Source organism: Oryctolagus cuniculus, chromosome 1 (assembly GCF_051225735.1).
Source record: "Oryctolagus cuniculus isolate XC-2025 breed Fujian yellow rabbit chromosome 1, ASM5122573v1, whole genome shotgun sequence".
In the NCBI taxonomy this organism is placed as follows: Eukaryota; Metazoa; Chordata; class Mammalia; order Lagomorpha; family Leporidae; genus Oryctolagus; species Oryctolagus cuniculus.
The window spans coordinates 46,899,466-46,915,235 of NC_142867.1; the positions used below are offsets into that span (position 1 = coordinate 46,899,466).

Genomic DNA, 15,770 nt, shown 5'->3' on the forward strand with positions numbered 1-15,770 from the left:
CATGTGGGGGCTACAGCTCAGCCCGGGAGGGCTGTCCTGTGACCAATAGGAGGCTCAGCCAGGCCTGAAGACCCCACCCCCTCACCCCGCTCTGGGCTCCCTGTGCTGGTCTGGGACCTTGCAGCAGGGGCTACAGGAGAGACCACATCCAAGAGATAGGATGCAGGGCTCTGTGCCTGGCAGTACTCACAGTCTGGTTTGCATATAGATGGGACTCACAATTACAAATCAGCCGATAACCTCTACTTGCTCTTGAATAAATCCCATGAAAGGCGATGAGAAAGAGAGCGAGGTCAAAGCCAGAGAGAAGCAGTAGGGCAAGGAGGGGAGAGAAAGTCCCAGCCATTCTAGAGCAAATATTTATCCAATGTGTGCACACAGGGCAGGGAGCGGAGGTGGACGGTCCCTTAACTTCAGGCAGCTGACAGCAAAGTGAGCTCAAACCTCTGCCCCGGAATTCAGTGTATCTGTCTTCCCTATGGTAAGACAAGTTCTGTGGGTCTCAGTTTCCACCTCTGCAGAATGGGAATTGTTAATCTCACATTCGTGGGGTGTTGGAGGAGTTCCCGAGGTTTTAGATAGACGGGGCTGTGCATGGCGCCTGCACACAGTATATGCTTAATACATGCATATCTCCTTTCCCTTCTCACCCCTTATTAGAAGGCAGGGGCCTGGAGGGAACCCAGAGGTAATCAGGGAGGGGATTCTCAACCTGGAGTCTCTTTCTGTGGCCAGCTGAGCAAAGGGGCATCATGGTTGGTTTCTCCCTCTCCTGGTTCACATACTGTGCTTGTCACCAAGTGCCCTTCCTTGTTCCTGGACAACATCGCAAGCAGGTCTCAGTTTCTCTGGCCACCTTGGGGTATTAGAGCAATCTCATTGTCTGGTAATAAAAAGTCTAGTGCAATGTAAATCAACACTAGGCTTTTCCACCCAGCCCTGTGAGTGGCCCTGCCCACCCCACCTCCCCCAAGGCCCAGGTATGAGCCCAGTGCTTCCGGTCTGCAGACCAGCAGCGCAGAGGAGGTAGGCACTGCGGCTTTGCTTTCCTAGGCTCCCTCCTGCTCCTCTCTCAGCGGCCCCTCCTGAGCTGCAGGCTGGGGAGGAGGGTGGGCAGACTCTCACGGCACTTACGGTGCTGTTGGGCTTGGCGGGGCAGAGGAGTTGACCCTCATCGGGGATTTTGGGTTCTTGGGCAATGCCCACTGGGACCTCCATGCTGTGTGCTGTGGGGAGCAATCCGGACTAGGCTGAGTTACTGGAATTGGGACTTATTCTATGCATCTGCTCTCCCACAATATGGCGCTGGGAGAGAAGTAAACAGCTTCTACACAGGTGCCTCCAGTTCAACCAATAAACTGTAGGACTTGCTCCTGATTGGAGGAGAGCAGCGTACTCGGCGTGTGGGCAGCCGAGTTAGGATTGGCAGAGGAGAACTATAAAGGAGGAGAGAGACGGCATGCACCAGGAACATCTAAGGGGAACACCTAAGGGGAACACCTGTGCAGCCCCCGAAGAGAGCCGGCCGGCGGTGTGCCGCTCCCCTGCGGAAGTGGGGAATGTGGCCAGGGGGAACTGCCCTTCCACGGAGGTGGAAGGGATAGTAGCCAACCCGGGAAGAACCAGCAGCAAACCCGGGGAGGGCCGAGCAGACAGAAAGAACAGCGCAGGGTCCTGTGTCGTTCCTCCACGAAGAGGGGGAGCGACAGTGTGCCCCCCTCGCTGTGGGGCAGCCTCTCACTCCTCATCTGGGCTGCCCCCAGCACAGCGGTCATGCAGAGTCCAGTTCCTGGGGTCCCCTCAGCTGGCAGTAGCTCCCCATCAAGATGGCCTCACCCGGCTCCCACCCACCATCCACTTTGCCACGCTGTTGGCCAGAGAGCTGCTCCCTCTCCTGCTGCCTGCCCACCTTGCTCTGAAGCCAGGGACATCACTGTCCACTCTGTTCACCAGGTAACACCCCCTCAACACTCCTGGGAACCCTTGTCCTTCCATCCCATGGACAGCGAAGCAGTGGGCGGAGCCTGGAATAAGAGCCACACCTTCATGAGGGCAGCCCCCATCTCTCTGGGTGGCTCCGGAAGGGTCTCCCAGTTCTCCCATATCTGGGCTTCCTGCATTCCCCTGGAGGTAGGAGCCCCAGGGTGCTCACCCCACCAGCCAGTCCAAGGAGGACGGACCGCCCAGCCTGTGTCTTCAGAATGTGTGGATGCTTGGCTTCAGTGTTGGACCCTAGCCTCAATGCCAAGACAAAGAGAAGTGGCCGTAATGTCCCAATGCATTTGCAGAGAGAGGCCCGTTCTTGGTCGGAAGGCTGAGACAGTCACCTGCTTAGGGGCCCAGATGCCCAGAGAGACCTCTCTCCCCAGGAAGACACATGGTTTCACCTTTCTGTGCTGTAACCCTGGCCCAGGCCCCAGAAAGGAGAGAGTGGCAGAAGCCTTTGCTTAATCCCAAATATTAGCTTATCTTTGAGGAGCTTGTGTTTAAACACTCCCCCTAAGAAAGTGTTCTGAGTGTACTGCTATAGGTAGATGGCAGGATTTTGGTAGAGGCACTCTCTTTGGTTATGGAGGGAAACCATGACCTTGGACCACATGGTTCGTAAGTGCCCACTCTTCCACTAACCTTGTATGACCTTGGCCAAATGATTGATGTCTCTGCCTTGTTTCTGAATCTGCAAACTGGAGACTAGAACAGGCCCTGCCCCCCAGGGCATATGAGACCACACGCCTTAGAAGGCAGCCTGGCCCCCAGGAAGGGCTGCGGCAGTGTTTGCCACTGTAACGTGCAGGGAAGTCACCAGACTCCCTCCCGCTCAGGGCCCCTCTGATTCTCACATCTCTGCTGTTTCAAGATTTTGCTTTCATTGTTATGCCCTTTCCTTAAGTTTCTTTCTTTTATGTTCGCCTGTGAACTGCTCTTTGGAGAGCCTCCCTACTGACAGCCGTGAAAATGTGAAGCAACGGATGTCAGGTCTAAACCTACCTTACTAACTGAGATATTAGGAAGGAGAGGTGACAGCCACAGAGCCAGGCCCCCGAGTCTGGATTCAGCCCTCGTCCTCACCGGCGAGGTGATTTGCAGGGGGTCCTTTAGCCTGCTGGAGGCTGGGCTCCCCAACCTGTGAATTAGAGATGGTGCTCCTGTCCACTACACCTGTTCCCGTCCTCGGAGCATTTCTCATGGACCCACCAAGTTGCAGACTCTGAAACTTTTACTATCCAGGCTAAAGGGCCTTGTTTTAATTAGCATGGAATGAGAGGCCAGAAACAGCTCAAAAAGCCAGCCCTTTCCTTGTAGTGAGAGTGAGTTCTGGGGCCTTTGATTTATACCATGATTACCATGGTCATTATTACTATGTCTATGAAATTCCAAGTCCAGCAGGTTAGGAGAATGAGCAGGGTGGGGCTCGCTCTCCTTCTCCCCTGGACTCTCAGATCCTCCTCTTTTCTTAGTAAGGGGCCCCAGGCGAGCCAATGTTGAAAGACAAACTCAGGAGGCCAGGACAAGAGGTAGAGAAGACCCCGACTGCAGCTGGAAGCCAGCACCTGCCTCCCCGTGCCTGATTGCCCGGCGTGCCCATTATCGATGGGCTTCAGGCACCTACTGCTAGGGCGGTGCTTGAAAAAGCAATGGTGAAGGGAGGAAAAAAAATTGAAAATAATCAGCTTCAGTGAACAGATCCAGAGTTTTCAATTAGCAGAAAGGAGATACTCTGGCGTCAGCAGTTTTGTGTTCCATGGCGAAGTCCTGCTTTGATTTGGCATGACATGTGAGACTGGGCAAGAAGAGTTCAATGCTTCCAGCATCTTCGCAGCTCGCGGTCTGCTGGACCTGCCTCTGGCCCTCTGTTAGGCGCTGCAGGTGCTTCGCAGCCCAGCTACCTCGAGTTAACTATCCCTCTCCATCGCCTGCAGAGCTGACCTCCTGACAGCGGGATGTTCACGCACAGTGCACACCCACAGACATCCAGCAATGCCCACACGCCGGACTGGCGAGGCCGCTGTTGCGCACACAGGTGTACAGGGATCCCCCTGCTGGGAGCAGCACCTTGGAGTCTGTGCCTCCCACTCAGAGTGGAGGTGAAACAACTACATCTGTGTCTCCAGCATCCACGAGTCAACTCTGACGTCAACTCCACCTGCCATGCCCCAGGCCCTGAGGTAGGACTGAATCGGGAGTTGTCTTGTTGGAAGGATCCTGGAGGTCCCTCCTTTTCCATCAGTGGGGGAGGGATTCTGCCCCTGGGGGTGGGGAGTGATGTGTGTTAGGGATGTAGCCTCCCATCACAGGGAGTGAGAAATGAAGGAAAAATAGGAGAATGGAAAGCTAAACAAGTGGAAATACTTACATCTGCTTTTAGGAAAATGAGAGAGGCACCTTTTTTACACTCCTCCAGGCAATTCAAATAATAGAAAACACTCCCCAATACCTACTATGAAGAACACAGGCATTTGGACAACAGAGAGTGGTTGCCATGGTAACTGGCCCCTCCTACACACAGCCCCCCCCCCCCCCCCCATTCTCCGGGAAGCCACCCCACCCTGCAGGTGGCTGTGGAGAGAGAGACTCTGAGAGAGGCAGCAACAGCCACGCGCACTGCCCGGCTGCCAGGCAGCTTTCCCACTGCACTCCGCCGGCTCAGCCTGGCCCACTGGCCCACACCTGGGCCCCCAGCCTGGCCCACTACAGGGCCTCTGTTTGGCCACACAGCCGCACCCCTACGGGTCAGTCTGGCCCTCAGCAGAGCCTCAGTTACCAAACAACCAGGCAGGAAAGCGGAGGGAGTGTGCTGGCTGGGGCTCTGGCCTCCCCTGTCATCTGCTCTTCAGAAACCCATTGGGGTTTCTTACAGACCCCAAACCAAGGCCAAATGGGGAGATTTCTTTTCAAGCAAACTTCTATTTGTTTTCCATGCCTGCTTGAGCACAGATTGGGGTAGGGTGGAGAATTGTTTTCCTTGGTTTTAAAGCTGAGCTCCATGGAGTTTTAGGGTTCCTTGGAAGGACCCCATGGAAACTTCTCTCAGCGGGGAGAGGGGCTCCCTTCCCCCAAGCCACTTGGCACAGCTCTGCTCTCATTTGCATTACAGATTTATTGCCTATAACTGCATAAAAAAGTTTTTGAAGCCAAATACCTGAAGAGTTTTTTTTTTGCTTTAAAAGGCGGAAAACTGGGGCCAGGTTAAGCCACGGCCTGCAGCGCCAGCATCCCATAGGAGTGCTTGTTCATGTCCCGGCCACTCCACTTCCAATCTAGCTCCCTGATAATGTGCCTGGGAAAGCAGCTGAGGATGGTCCAAGTACTTGGGCCCCTGCACCCTTGTGGAGACCTGGAAGAAGCTCCTGGCTCCTGCCTTTTGCCTGGCCCAGCCCCACTCATTGTGGCCATTTGGAGAGTGAACCAGCGGATGGAAGACTCTCTCTCACTCTCTCTCTCTCTCTCTGTCTCTCCTTCTCTCTCTCTGTAACTGTGCCTTTCAGATAAATAAATTAAAAAAATAAAATCAGAGGTGGAAACATCTCCCCAGTGTTGAGTTTCCTCCATGTTTATCTCCCAGATGGTTAGGACCCACAGGGAAACAAAGGGAGCTCCTGCTTCCCTTACTCGGCCTGTTCATCGCTTGCTCAGTTGTCTGCTGAGACGCAACTCCCAGCTGCCCTGCGCCAGCCCCTGAGAGACTGAGGTTTCCAGGCAAGACCCCTACTCCAGAGGCAACACTGCCACCTCCTGGCTGAGGGCCAGATGGCCCACAGGCAGGGCTCTGTCCTTGGAGGCCACTTCCAGGGCGGATGTCCGTCTCTAAGGAAGAGGCTCCCAAGGGAAAGGGGCAGAGCACAAGTGCGGTGAATCCCGCGGCGCCTGGCGGGACCCGAACCGAGCTCCCTGGGAGGCGGGGTGGAGACACACAAGTGCCCACCCATGAAGCCTGAGGGCAGCTGGATAGCAGCTCAGCTCTCCCGGGAGCTCCCTACCCTGGCACGGAGGGCCATGGCGTGGAGCAGGCACCCAGGAACCAAACAGGTGTGGATGAGAACCACAAGCCCCGAGCAGCTTTGGAGGAAGGAAAGGGTCTATGGCAACCGTGGAACTCCCAGGCTACCGTGCTGCCCTCTAACTGACAGCAGGGTGGACCGGTAGAGAGTGACACACTGGCTCCAGCCTAACCTGCGCTAGGTGCTCTGTGTGCACGGACCCAAGCTGTCCCTGCAACACCTCAGCAAGGCCACCCATTCCTGTCTGCATCCCTCTGCTTCAAGTTACTCAATGGGGAAATGAGGCTGAGAGTTTGGAAGGTTCGCCTATGGCCTTGCAGCTTGCACGTGGTAAAGCCGGGCTCCTCGCTACCACTGCCTGGCACCAATGCCTGCATCCATCGCACTGCACCCCAATTTCCCCCCAGCTTCCCACGCGTTCTGCTTATTAGCTCTAGGAGGGTAGGCTGGCTGGGTAAGCAGTCAGGAGGGCAGGACCTGGCATGAGGCTGTGCAGGAAACCCCATTTCTTCCCCAGAGCGAATTCTCTCTCCAGTTTCCAAGCCACCTGCATAGACACGTGCCCCGGGTGGATCATGATCCTCAGTTACGTCGTCACCCCAGAAGTCTGTGTCTGGCTCATAGCACAGACCCCATTCTGCTTGTATTGAAGCGATGCACGGGAGAAAAGTCAGCATTAGACGATCAGGGACCAAAGCCCACCTTCCTCTGTGGCCTCTCCGATTGCTTGGTTGAAACGGCAGCCAGCTCTGCCCACACTGTTGCTACCTTGAGTAACTAGTCATGCTTTCATCCAATCATTTAGTCAGCAAACATTTATTGAGCACCAGCTGTATGTCAGGCACAGTATTAAGCACCACCCACCTACAAGATGCTCGACAGAAATAATTAGAATGAACAAAATGTGAATCACATTGCCGTGGTGAATACATTCACAAGCTTTGGCTGGGAAAGGCAAAATAAATGGTTTACATTTAAACAAGATTTTCACAGGGCTACAAAGTGCAGCCATGTCCATTAGGGTGTTTGACAGATTGTCTTCCTATCCAAACATACCATCCCTGAAGTTCCTGGAATTGAATTGAATTGAAAATACAAAAGGAGGCCGGTGCCGCGGCTCACTAGGCTAATCCTCCGCCTTGCGGCACCGGCACATCGGGTTCTAGTCCCGGTCAGGGCACCGGATTCTGTCCCGGTTGCCCCTCTTCCAGGCCAGCTCTCTGCTGTGGCCAGGGAGTGCAGTGGAGGATGGCCCAGGTGCTTGGGCCCTGCACCCCACGGGAGACCAGGATAAGTACCTGGCTCCTGCCATTGGACCAGCGCGGTGCGCCGCGGCGGCCATTGGAAGGTGAACCAATGGCAAAGGAAGACCTTTCTCTCTGTCTCTCTCTCACTGTCCACTCTGCCTGTCAAAAAAAAAATAATAAGAAAGAAAGAAAGAAAGAAAGAAAGAAAAAAAAGAAAATACAAAAGGAAGAGGAGGTGACAGGCCATTTGGTACAGGTGAGAGGCCTGTCTCAGAGTTAGCCAAAGGTGGAAAAGAGAGGGCCAGGAACAGAATCAGAAGTAACACTTGGATACCTTCTGTAACCCCGAATGTAACCCCGAATGGCCCCAACTAGGAGGGCAGTCATTTTCACCCCTTTTATAGTCAAAGGAACCAGGCTCAGGGAGGCTAACTTGTAGGAAGTCACACAGCCCCGAATGGCAGAACACCTGACCCCAACGTCCATGGTTTTTGACCCCTAGGGCAGACTAAAACTTTCTCAAAAGAGGAAGACAGGAGGAGGGACTGCATGAACAGGATCAGCTCAGAGTCAACACAAGGGAAACATGGTAGATGGAGGAGCGAGTGCCCAAGGAAACAAGTGTGATGAAGCCGATTGGCCGACAGGGGATTCTGGCTACACAGCCGGTGGCACACCTCGTCCATGGCTCAAGCCAGGGCTCCTGGAACCTCACAGGCACATTTAGAAAGGCTTCCAGGAGGACGCCCAAACTTCCAAGAGAGAAAGAGGGATGACCAGGCTACACAGTCATTTTATGTCTACCGTGCAGACAAGGAAACCCGCCTCCTGGGAGGCTGGCCACCTGGCTCTCCGTCGCATCAGTGGGAAATGGCGGAGCAGGGATGTGAACCCACGTGTTTCTGACCTTGAAGTTCATTGTTTTCCATGCCCTTATTCCAAAAGTGACCAAGAAGGATGGATGAAGGAACTCCTAGGATCCCTGAATGTGGAAGAGACCTACACTTTCTCTCATCAGGTCCTCACAGCAGGTGGTTAGAGCCATGCTCGACCAGCCACATGGAAAGCCTATTGCAGGGAGGTGGGCTTCAACCTAAATGAAGGGGCTTTCCCTGTCCTTGGTGGCTCAGGTGGCAACCTTGGGGTCTGATTCAGGCAGACCTCCTGGCTCAGCCACGCTCTGAAGTCCAAACCTTGGACAAATGAAATTTCCGTCTCTTCACTGATAGAGTAGCAGTTCTTAACAATATCTATTTATTTGGAAAGTAGAGACAGAGCAAGAAAGAGAGAGAGAGAGAGAGAGAGAGAGAGAGATCTAATGATCTTCCATCTGGTGGTTCACTCCCCAAATGCCCACAACAGCCAGCACTGGGCTAAGCCAAAGCCATGAGCCAGGAATTCAGTCTGGGTCTCCCATGTGTGTAGCAGGTGCCCAAGTACTTGAGCCATCACCTGCTACCTTCAGGGGTGCACATAAGCAGGAAACTATCGGGAGCTGAGGCAGGAGTGGACTCAGACACCCTGAAATGTGGTGAGGCCATCCTGAGTGGCAGCTTAACCCACTGTACCACAGCACCCACCTGGTTCTGTGGCTTTTGACAGTGAGCACATCAGTTCAAAAAGACTTCGACTGGGTTTTTTGAGTCCTTCTCGCTAAAATGGGCATATTAAGAACATCTTCTTAGCTTGTTAATAATGAAATGAGATAGTGTATATGGAGCACTTTAGCACAGAGTCTGGCTCCTAGGAAACGCTCAATAAATATCAGCTCACCTTGAACAAGGCGACAGAGCCAAGCTGCCTGTGGGGCCATGAAAACACTCCTGAACATTCTGTGACTTGTTCTACTCCTTCTGCAAAATGCGGTCATAATCGTACGCATCTACTTTAGAAATGTCACCATGAAGATTCAGAAAGACGTGCATGTTAAATGCCCAGCACGGGGTCTGGCAGATGGTGAGTGGCCCTTTCAGGACACTTGTTCTTAGCTCCATATGAGGCCAAACTTGTTGAGAGTTGGCCAACAGCAGATAGACCTGCGCGGGGAGGAGTGAGATTCCCCATCTGTGGCACTGCTCAGCCAGAGGGCAAAGTGCATCTGTTGAGGGTGGGCGGGTAGGATTTCCGCATGAGGTCGATGCGATGGTCGGCCCTGCTGACCTTGCAGACCCGGGCTGTCTTCCCATGCTGTGACTCTCAGTCTACATGAATAGGGAAGACAGTGACCCATCAGTGCAACAAACCAGGAGCGCAGCAACCCCTTCCTAGCTTAGTTTTCAAGATCTAAGCCCCTTCTGAGCCAAAGGCAATTACAGACAGATCCATCGTAAGGCACAAGCATATTTCAATTGAAAAATGGCATCTTCCTGGCCATTGCCATATGGAGCCAGGACACCAGGTGGCCCAGGGCTGAGACCAATCACAGGGTCCAATTGGAACTAAATAAAATGACCCCCTGGAGGAAATGGCTCCAGTGAGGCCCACAAATCCCCCTGACGTGTCATGTTGGCATGTCCGACGTCAGCCCGGGCCTCACACTCTGCCGGATGCCTGAGGCCCTGTCTGTTCCCTCTGGTGGGACAAAGAGATGAGGGGCCTCAGCTGTGAGTGCCTCCGTTGTGTGTGGGAGGAAGCCACAGCCTCGGTAGAGGATCTTGGCCTCAGCTTCCTGCTCAAGAGAGCCCCCAGGACAGCCAGCTTCTCATGGGGATTCTGCTGTCAGCTGCCAGTCCCCAGAGATGGCCACGTGACACGGTACCTTCATCTGCATAATACCCCCTGCCTGGGAGTTTCAGCTCCTTCCTGCCACTATGGACTCAATCAACACAGCCCATCTCCCTCTCTCTCCTTCCTCGTCTTCTGGGATGGCTGGTCTTTGCCCCTGCCATGGGGAAGCAGGCTATGTTTTTGGTATAAAAGATGACAGGGGAGCAGGTGTTTAGCCTAACAGTTAAGACTCCTGCATCCTGTATCAAAGTCCTAGCGTTCAATTCCCAGCTCTGGCTCCAGACACCAGCTTCCCACCAGTGTGGACTCTGGGAGGCAGCAGTGATGGCCCAAGTACTTGGGTTCTTGCCACTCATATGGGAGACCCCGGTTATGTCCCTGGCTCCCAGCTTCAGCCGTGGGCCAGCCCTGGCCATTGTGGACATTTGGGGGTGTGATCCAGCAAATGGGAGCCTCTGATGTCTCTGTTTCTTTTTTTAAAGCTGGTCTAGTTGATGCTGGGAGATGACGCTGTGTGCTGCTGCCAGGGCCCTGTACGAGAACTTGGTTCTGATTGCCTTGTCAGCTACCCTCAACTCAAAGCAGCGGCAGAGCCTGCCTCCACTGCTGACTCCAGGAGCCATCGCATTCCTGACCTGCCCCAGCCAGCTCCCACCACGCCATTACAACATAGGTTAGTATTTAAGAGTGTTCAAGCAAAGTTAAAAGAGACATACACTTGGGAAATACTGAATTAATGAAAGTTAACAGGCTTCTTTTATGCAGAATTTGCCAGAATTTCTAATAAAATTCATTGAGAATTTCTTTCTTTCTTTCTTTTTTTTTTTTTTTAGTTTATTCTCCTCTCCCTTCCTCTCTCCCTCCCACCCTCTTGCATTGAGAAGCCCCAATCGGGGTTGAATCTGGGTTTGGCTACATGTCAGGTGTGCAATTTCCTTTAGGTTCTGTTTTTCCTTATCTAATGTGAAGGATTAGAGTTACCTTCAGAGTTCTTAGGGGAATTTGCAGCTAAACGCACACATAGATATAAAATGGTTAGTACTTAGGTAATAACGCACGCACAGTAAGTGACAGCAATGGTTGTTGTTGTTGTTGATACTATTATGATCTCATTGTGAAGAATGCAATGGAGAAGACTCCCTTGGGCTTGTCTTTAGAAGGAGTGAGGAGGGCAGAGGAGGGCAGCTTGGAAGAGCAGCCCAGTGTCTGGGTGGGATGCTGGGAGAAGCCCTGGGTCAGGTGGCTGTCACGGAAGGAAGGTGGGTGGTTGCAGCCACTGCAGCCGAGGTAGGCAGGAAGAGTCCAGGGCTCTGCGATCCAACAAAGAAAAAGGCTTTGAGGGCTCAACTCAGCCCTGCGTGGATAGGACTGGGAATAGCCAATCGTGTTTACCCCCTCAGTGGCTGGGAACAATTGTCCCTCTCAGCCGGCCTATTGTCTCCAGCAAGGCAAGCACGTAACTCCCATTGGCACTGATGGGATTATGCGCTCCTATCAGGAGAGACACAGAGCCCAGGCTTGCGCGAGAGATGGGGGAGCCGCGGGTCCCCCTCGGCGACCTATCTCAGCGCCGCACTGACTTGATTATCAGCTAACACAGTGAGGCCTCTTTCAAGAGAACTATTCAACCCTGAGCATTTGTAGCCTGGCTGCTCCTTGATAACTTTTCAGGGAGGACACTGATTGCATCGCAACGGGGAAGCAATGAAAAGGCTTCCAAATGCCCATGACATTCGATCTTGAATCAAAATGGCAGCTGATAATGGCTTTCCAAATGGCCGTGTTGCCCTGGTGGCCCACACTCACTAGGCTCCCATCCCCCAGAAAAGAATGTTGAAAAACATTTGGACTCCTCTGAGTGTTGTTCAACATAATTATCCAGAAGTTGCCATTGTGTGCGTATGTATGCTTCCTTTCTGTTAACAGGAAGTAGAAAATAGTGCAGATTGCACCAAATAAATTAAGATTAGGATTAAGCACAATTAGAACAAACATTTCATGACATGATTTGAAAATACCAAGTTTGAACTACCTTAATTGAACAAAACATCTGAAATTAGAAAGAATCACCTATAAATTTTATCTGTGAACTTTACCCAATACAGCTGGAAAAAATGGTAGTCCCAGCATCTTCAGAGAATCCACTTTCTCTGTTCTGCATGCTTCCCAACCAGAGGCCAGAGACCCTATTTCTAGGGCCAAGCCTGGCCTATAACAGGAATACGCATAATTCCATTAAAGAATACTACCTGGCCCCATGTGTTTAAGCTACTCACCAGTGCCATGGTGTAGTAGGTTAAGCCTCCATCTGCAGTGCTGGCATCCCATATGGACACCAGTTCTAGTCCTCACTGCTCCACTTCCCATCCAGCTCTCTGCTATGGCCTGGGAAAGTAGTAGAAGATGCCCCAAGTCCTTGGGCTCCTGCCCCCATGTGGGAGACCCAGAAGAAGCTCCTGGCTCCTGGCTTCGGATCAGCACAATTCTGGCCATTGTGGCCATGTGGGGAGTTAACCAGTAGATAGAAAACTTTTTTTCTCTCTCTCTCTGCCTCTCTGTAACTCTGCCTTTCAAATAAACAAATAAATCTTTAAAAAAAAGGGTGGAAATTTGGGAGACTTGGATTTGACATTGTTTATTCGGTAGAATGCTTTGGGTTCCTCAGTTATGAAGTGGGGGTGATAACGGATCTCCCTCAAAAGGTTGCTGTGAGGTTGGCTTGGAACACTGCCTGGCACAGATGGGGAAGTTTGCTCACGCTGGCTGCTGCTATCGCTACCACCACCACCACCCCAGCTGTGTTGTCCTTCTTGTTATGAGATTGCTGAGAATTCAACAAAACACCACATATGGCCGCGCCTACCTCCAGTAGTATGATCTTGTAGTTCCACTTGCTTTCCTCTGCACGTGAAATGAGAAGCTCTTCTCGATCCCCGGGACCCTCTTTATAATCTCTTTTCCATGATGGCTCCCACGATTTGAATGATTCTGTCTCCTAAACCAGTTGAATTTTTGAAAGTAATTAACTAATGTCTCCATTTTTTTTTAATTAACCATAACCAATTTATGATTGCCAAGCCAAACTCATACCCTCCTGTAAATGACCACAGTTACCATGCTGGCTCATTATAATTCTTGCCACAAGAAAAGATGTTTGTGCCCTAAGGTCATGTCCCTACAGTCTGGTGATGATGGAATGAAAGACGCTAGTTGGGCTTTGAAGCTGAAAATGTCTCCCAGTCCTCATTATTTTCCCACAAATCCAAACATATACACCTAGTAACAGAGGCTAATCTTAGATCTTAGCTTCTAGAACTCCAGGTCATAGCCCAGGATAGGGACCACGTCAGGATTCTGCCCACTAATCGGTATGTGACCAGAGACAAGTCATTTGACTTTTCCTCACCAGTTGAATAGGAAGAATGTGAACCCAGGAAGGCACATTGTTGGGGTCTTAAGCCTGAGACTGTCCCCTGACCAGCAGGGGGCAGAACAAGCACTCCCCAACAAGGCGAACGGGAGAGGTAAGGTCGACGGGTCAAGCACACCACAGCAAGAACCCGTGAGTTCTGTCGAAGCAGGAACCGCTTTATTGAGGAAGCGTACAGGCTTATAAAGCTTATGAAGGACATGCTCAGTAGAGGAGCCAATCAGAGAAAAGGTCACGTAGGCACGGGTGGACCAGGCAACTTAAGCGAGGTATAGGGATCACGTACTGTCCACCTATCCGGAACTAAATCGGACCTATCCCTGCAGGTGGCCGCAGACACGCCCCCAGTCATCCGCCAGGTGCCATGTTGTTAGGGACTATTTTAGGCAATGCCCAACAGCACACGAGGGTTAGAAGTAGGTGCTGAACAGATGTCCCATCTCCAGGTCATTTCTCAGGCTTTGTTGGGTACTGACACATCCTGGGGCCTTGTCAGACTCTGATTCACATGCGGTGGGGCCTGGGATTCTGTATTTTTGTTGTTAAAAGTTTTATTTATTTATTTGAAAGTCAGAGTTACAGAGAGGGAGGGAGGGAGGGAGGGAGGGAGATCTTCCATCTACTCATTCACTTCCCAGATGGCTATAACAGCCAGGGCTGGGCCAGAGCGAAGCCAGGAGCCAGGAACTTCTTCCAGGTTGTCCATGTGGGTGCAGGGCCATCCTCCGCTGCTTTCCCAGGTGCATTAGCAGGGAGCTGGATCATAAGTGGAGCAACCAGGACTCCAACTGAAGTCCGTTAAGGGAATGGGATGCCAGATCTGCAGACAGCATCATAACCCACAAAGCTGCAGCGCCAGTCTCGGGACTCTGCATTTTTAGCATGCACCCAAGTGAGCCACTGCTTCTGGTCCTTGAGCCACACTCTGAGAAGCAAGGATTTAATCCATGCTTCAGATGGGGCTTGGAGAAAAAGGGGCACTGGGTTCAAGTCAGGAGAGCTGAGTTCTGATCCAGCCCGCGTGGTGCAGTCTAAAGAGAGAAGTCTTTGACTTGAAGGTCAGTAAGGCCTCTTTCTAGCAGGGAAGCTTTTGGGAACTTGATTAATTTTGTTTTTCTCTTTTCAAGAGGCTGGCGTCAAAACTGCCTACCCTTCATTAGAGGGCCTGAAAGATGAACAGGGACTGTGTACACCACCTGCCTCACCTAGGTCTCTGCACGTAACAGGCGCCAAATAAATGTTAGTTCCCTACTGATTGCTCCTACCCTTCAACCACAGGGCTCTGTGACCCTAATCAAGTTGCTCAGCCTTTCTGAGACTGGGTTGAAGCCCATGAGCCAACCCTTCAGTTCTGTGTCTGCTTTGCTTGTCCCGGTGCATCTGGGGCCACCGCCTCAGGCTATCTGCCCACTCCAGAGACCTCATCAACATGTCATGCCCAAGAAGTCTTCATGCACTTAATGTCAGTGGGCCCCAATGTTGTGGACTTGCCTGGGGCTTGGCTAGCCAATGGAATATGTTCCCCAAGTTTGGGGGGATTAACTGAGAATCCTAATTCTGACACCTCCAAATCAGGCCTGGACGTCAACAGGGAATGGAGTTGGGCTTAGGAAAGACGAGAGACCCTGTGATCAAAGGAGGCAGATGAAACTGCTGCCGTTAATTTATTAATAAGGGATAAATAGAATGCTAATTAAGGCAGAGCTTGCAAGATGGTAAATTCCCAAAGTAAAACTTTAAGGAATGCTCAAATGATTACCATTTTAATTAAAAGTGTATCACCCGACACAAACGGCAAGCCACCCGTCCCTCCACGCAGACTGCCTGAAAGGTAGAGCTAGCTGTGGTTTCCAGGGGTGCAGAGCTGTGAGCCGGTGCATGAGCCCAGGGCAAGTGGAGCTGCCTTTCTCCCCTGGCCCTCCCCTGGGTTGCTGCTATTAGCTGTCAGTGTTGGGCTCCTCATCCACTCGTGCACCCTTTCTCTGAGGGACAAGGTACATCCGCACAGCTGGCAACAGAGGTTTTTGTCCACACAGCCGGCGACTGAGGCTTTCCCAGTGGACGCTGCAAACACTAGGGAGCGAGTCTTTGTCCTCTGCCTCACTTTCCACTCCAGCAGCTTCCTGTTCCCCCCATTCCTGTCTCATCTGCTGTCCCCAGGGCCCTGCCAAGCCACCCTCTGCAGCACTGCCTGAGCACTCTTGCTGAAACGCAAATCCATGACATCCCTCACTTGCTTGGAACATCTCCACCGTCTCCCTGCTACCCACACCAACAAGAACAGCAATGATGAGTGGAATGCTCACTATGTTCCAGCATTGGCAAAGCATCCATTTTGCACCCATGTGAACCCTACAAGGTGCATAT

The 15,770-nt window shown here is 52.1% G+C and overlaps 1 protein-coding gene and 1 long non-coding RNA gene across 4 annotated transcripts in view; one reads left to right on the plus strand and one right to left on the minus strand.

Annotated features, from left to right (window-relative positions):
- The window catches only part of NAV2 (neuron navigator 2), a 763,895-nt gene that overhangs the window by 562,636 nt on the left and 185,489 nt on the right, over positions 1 to 15,770 (minus strand). The gene's annotated exons all lie outside the window — the stretch shown is intronic.
- LOC149128377 (uncharacterized) lies at positions 954 to 10,675 on the plus strand. 3 transcript variants are annotated; one of them, XR_016218275.1, is made up of 3 exons: positions 954 to 1,026; positions 3,921 to 4,166; positions 5,169 to 5,489. It is a non-coding gene; the product is annotated as an uncharacterized LOC149128377 (long non-coding RNA). The 3 variants fall into 3 exon arrangements; XR_016218282.1 differs by lacking the exons at positions 954 to 1,026; positions 5,169 to 5,489 and adding exons at positions 1,428 to 1,953; positions 10,456 to 10,675; XR_016218273.1 differs by lacking the exon at positions 954 to 1,026 and adding an exon at positions 1,428 to 1,953.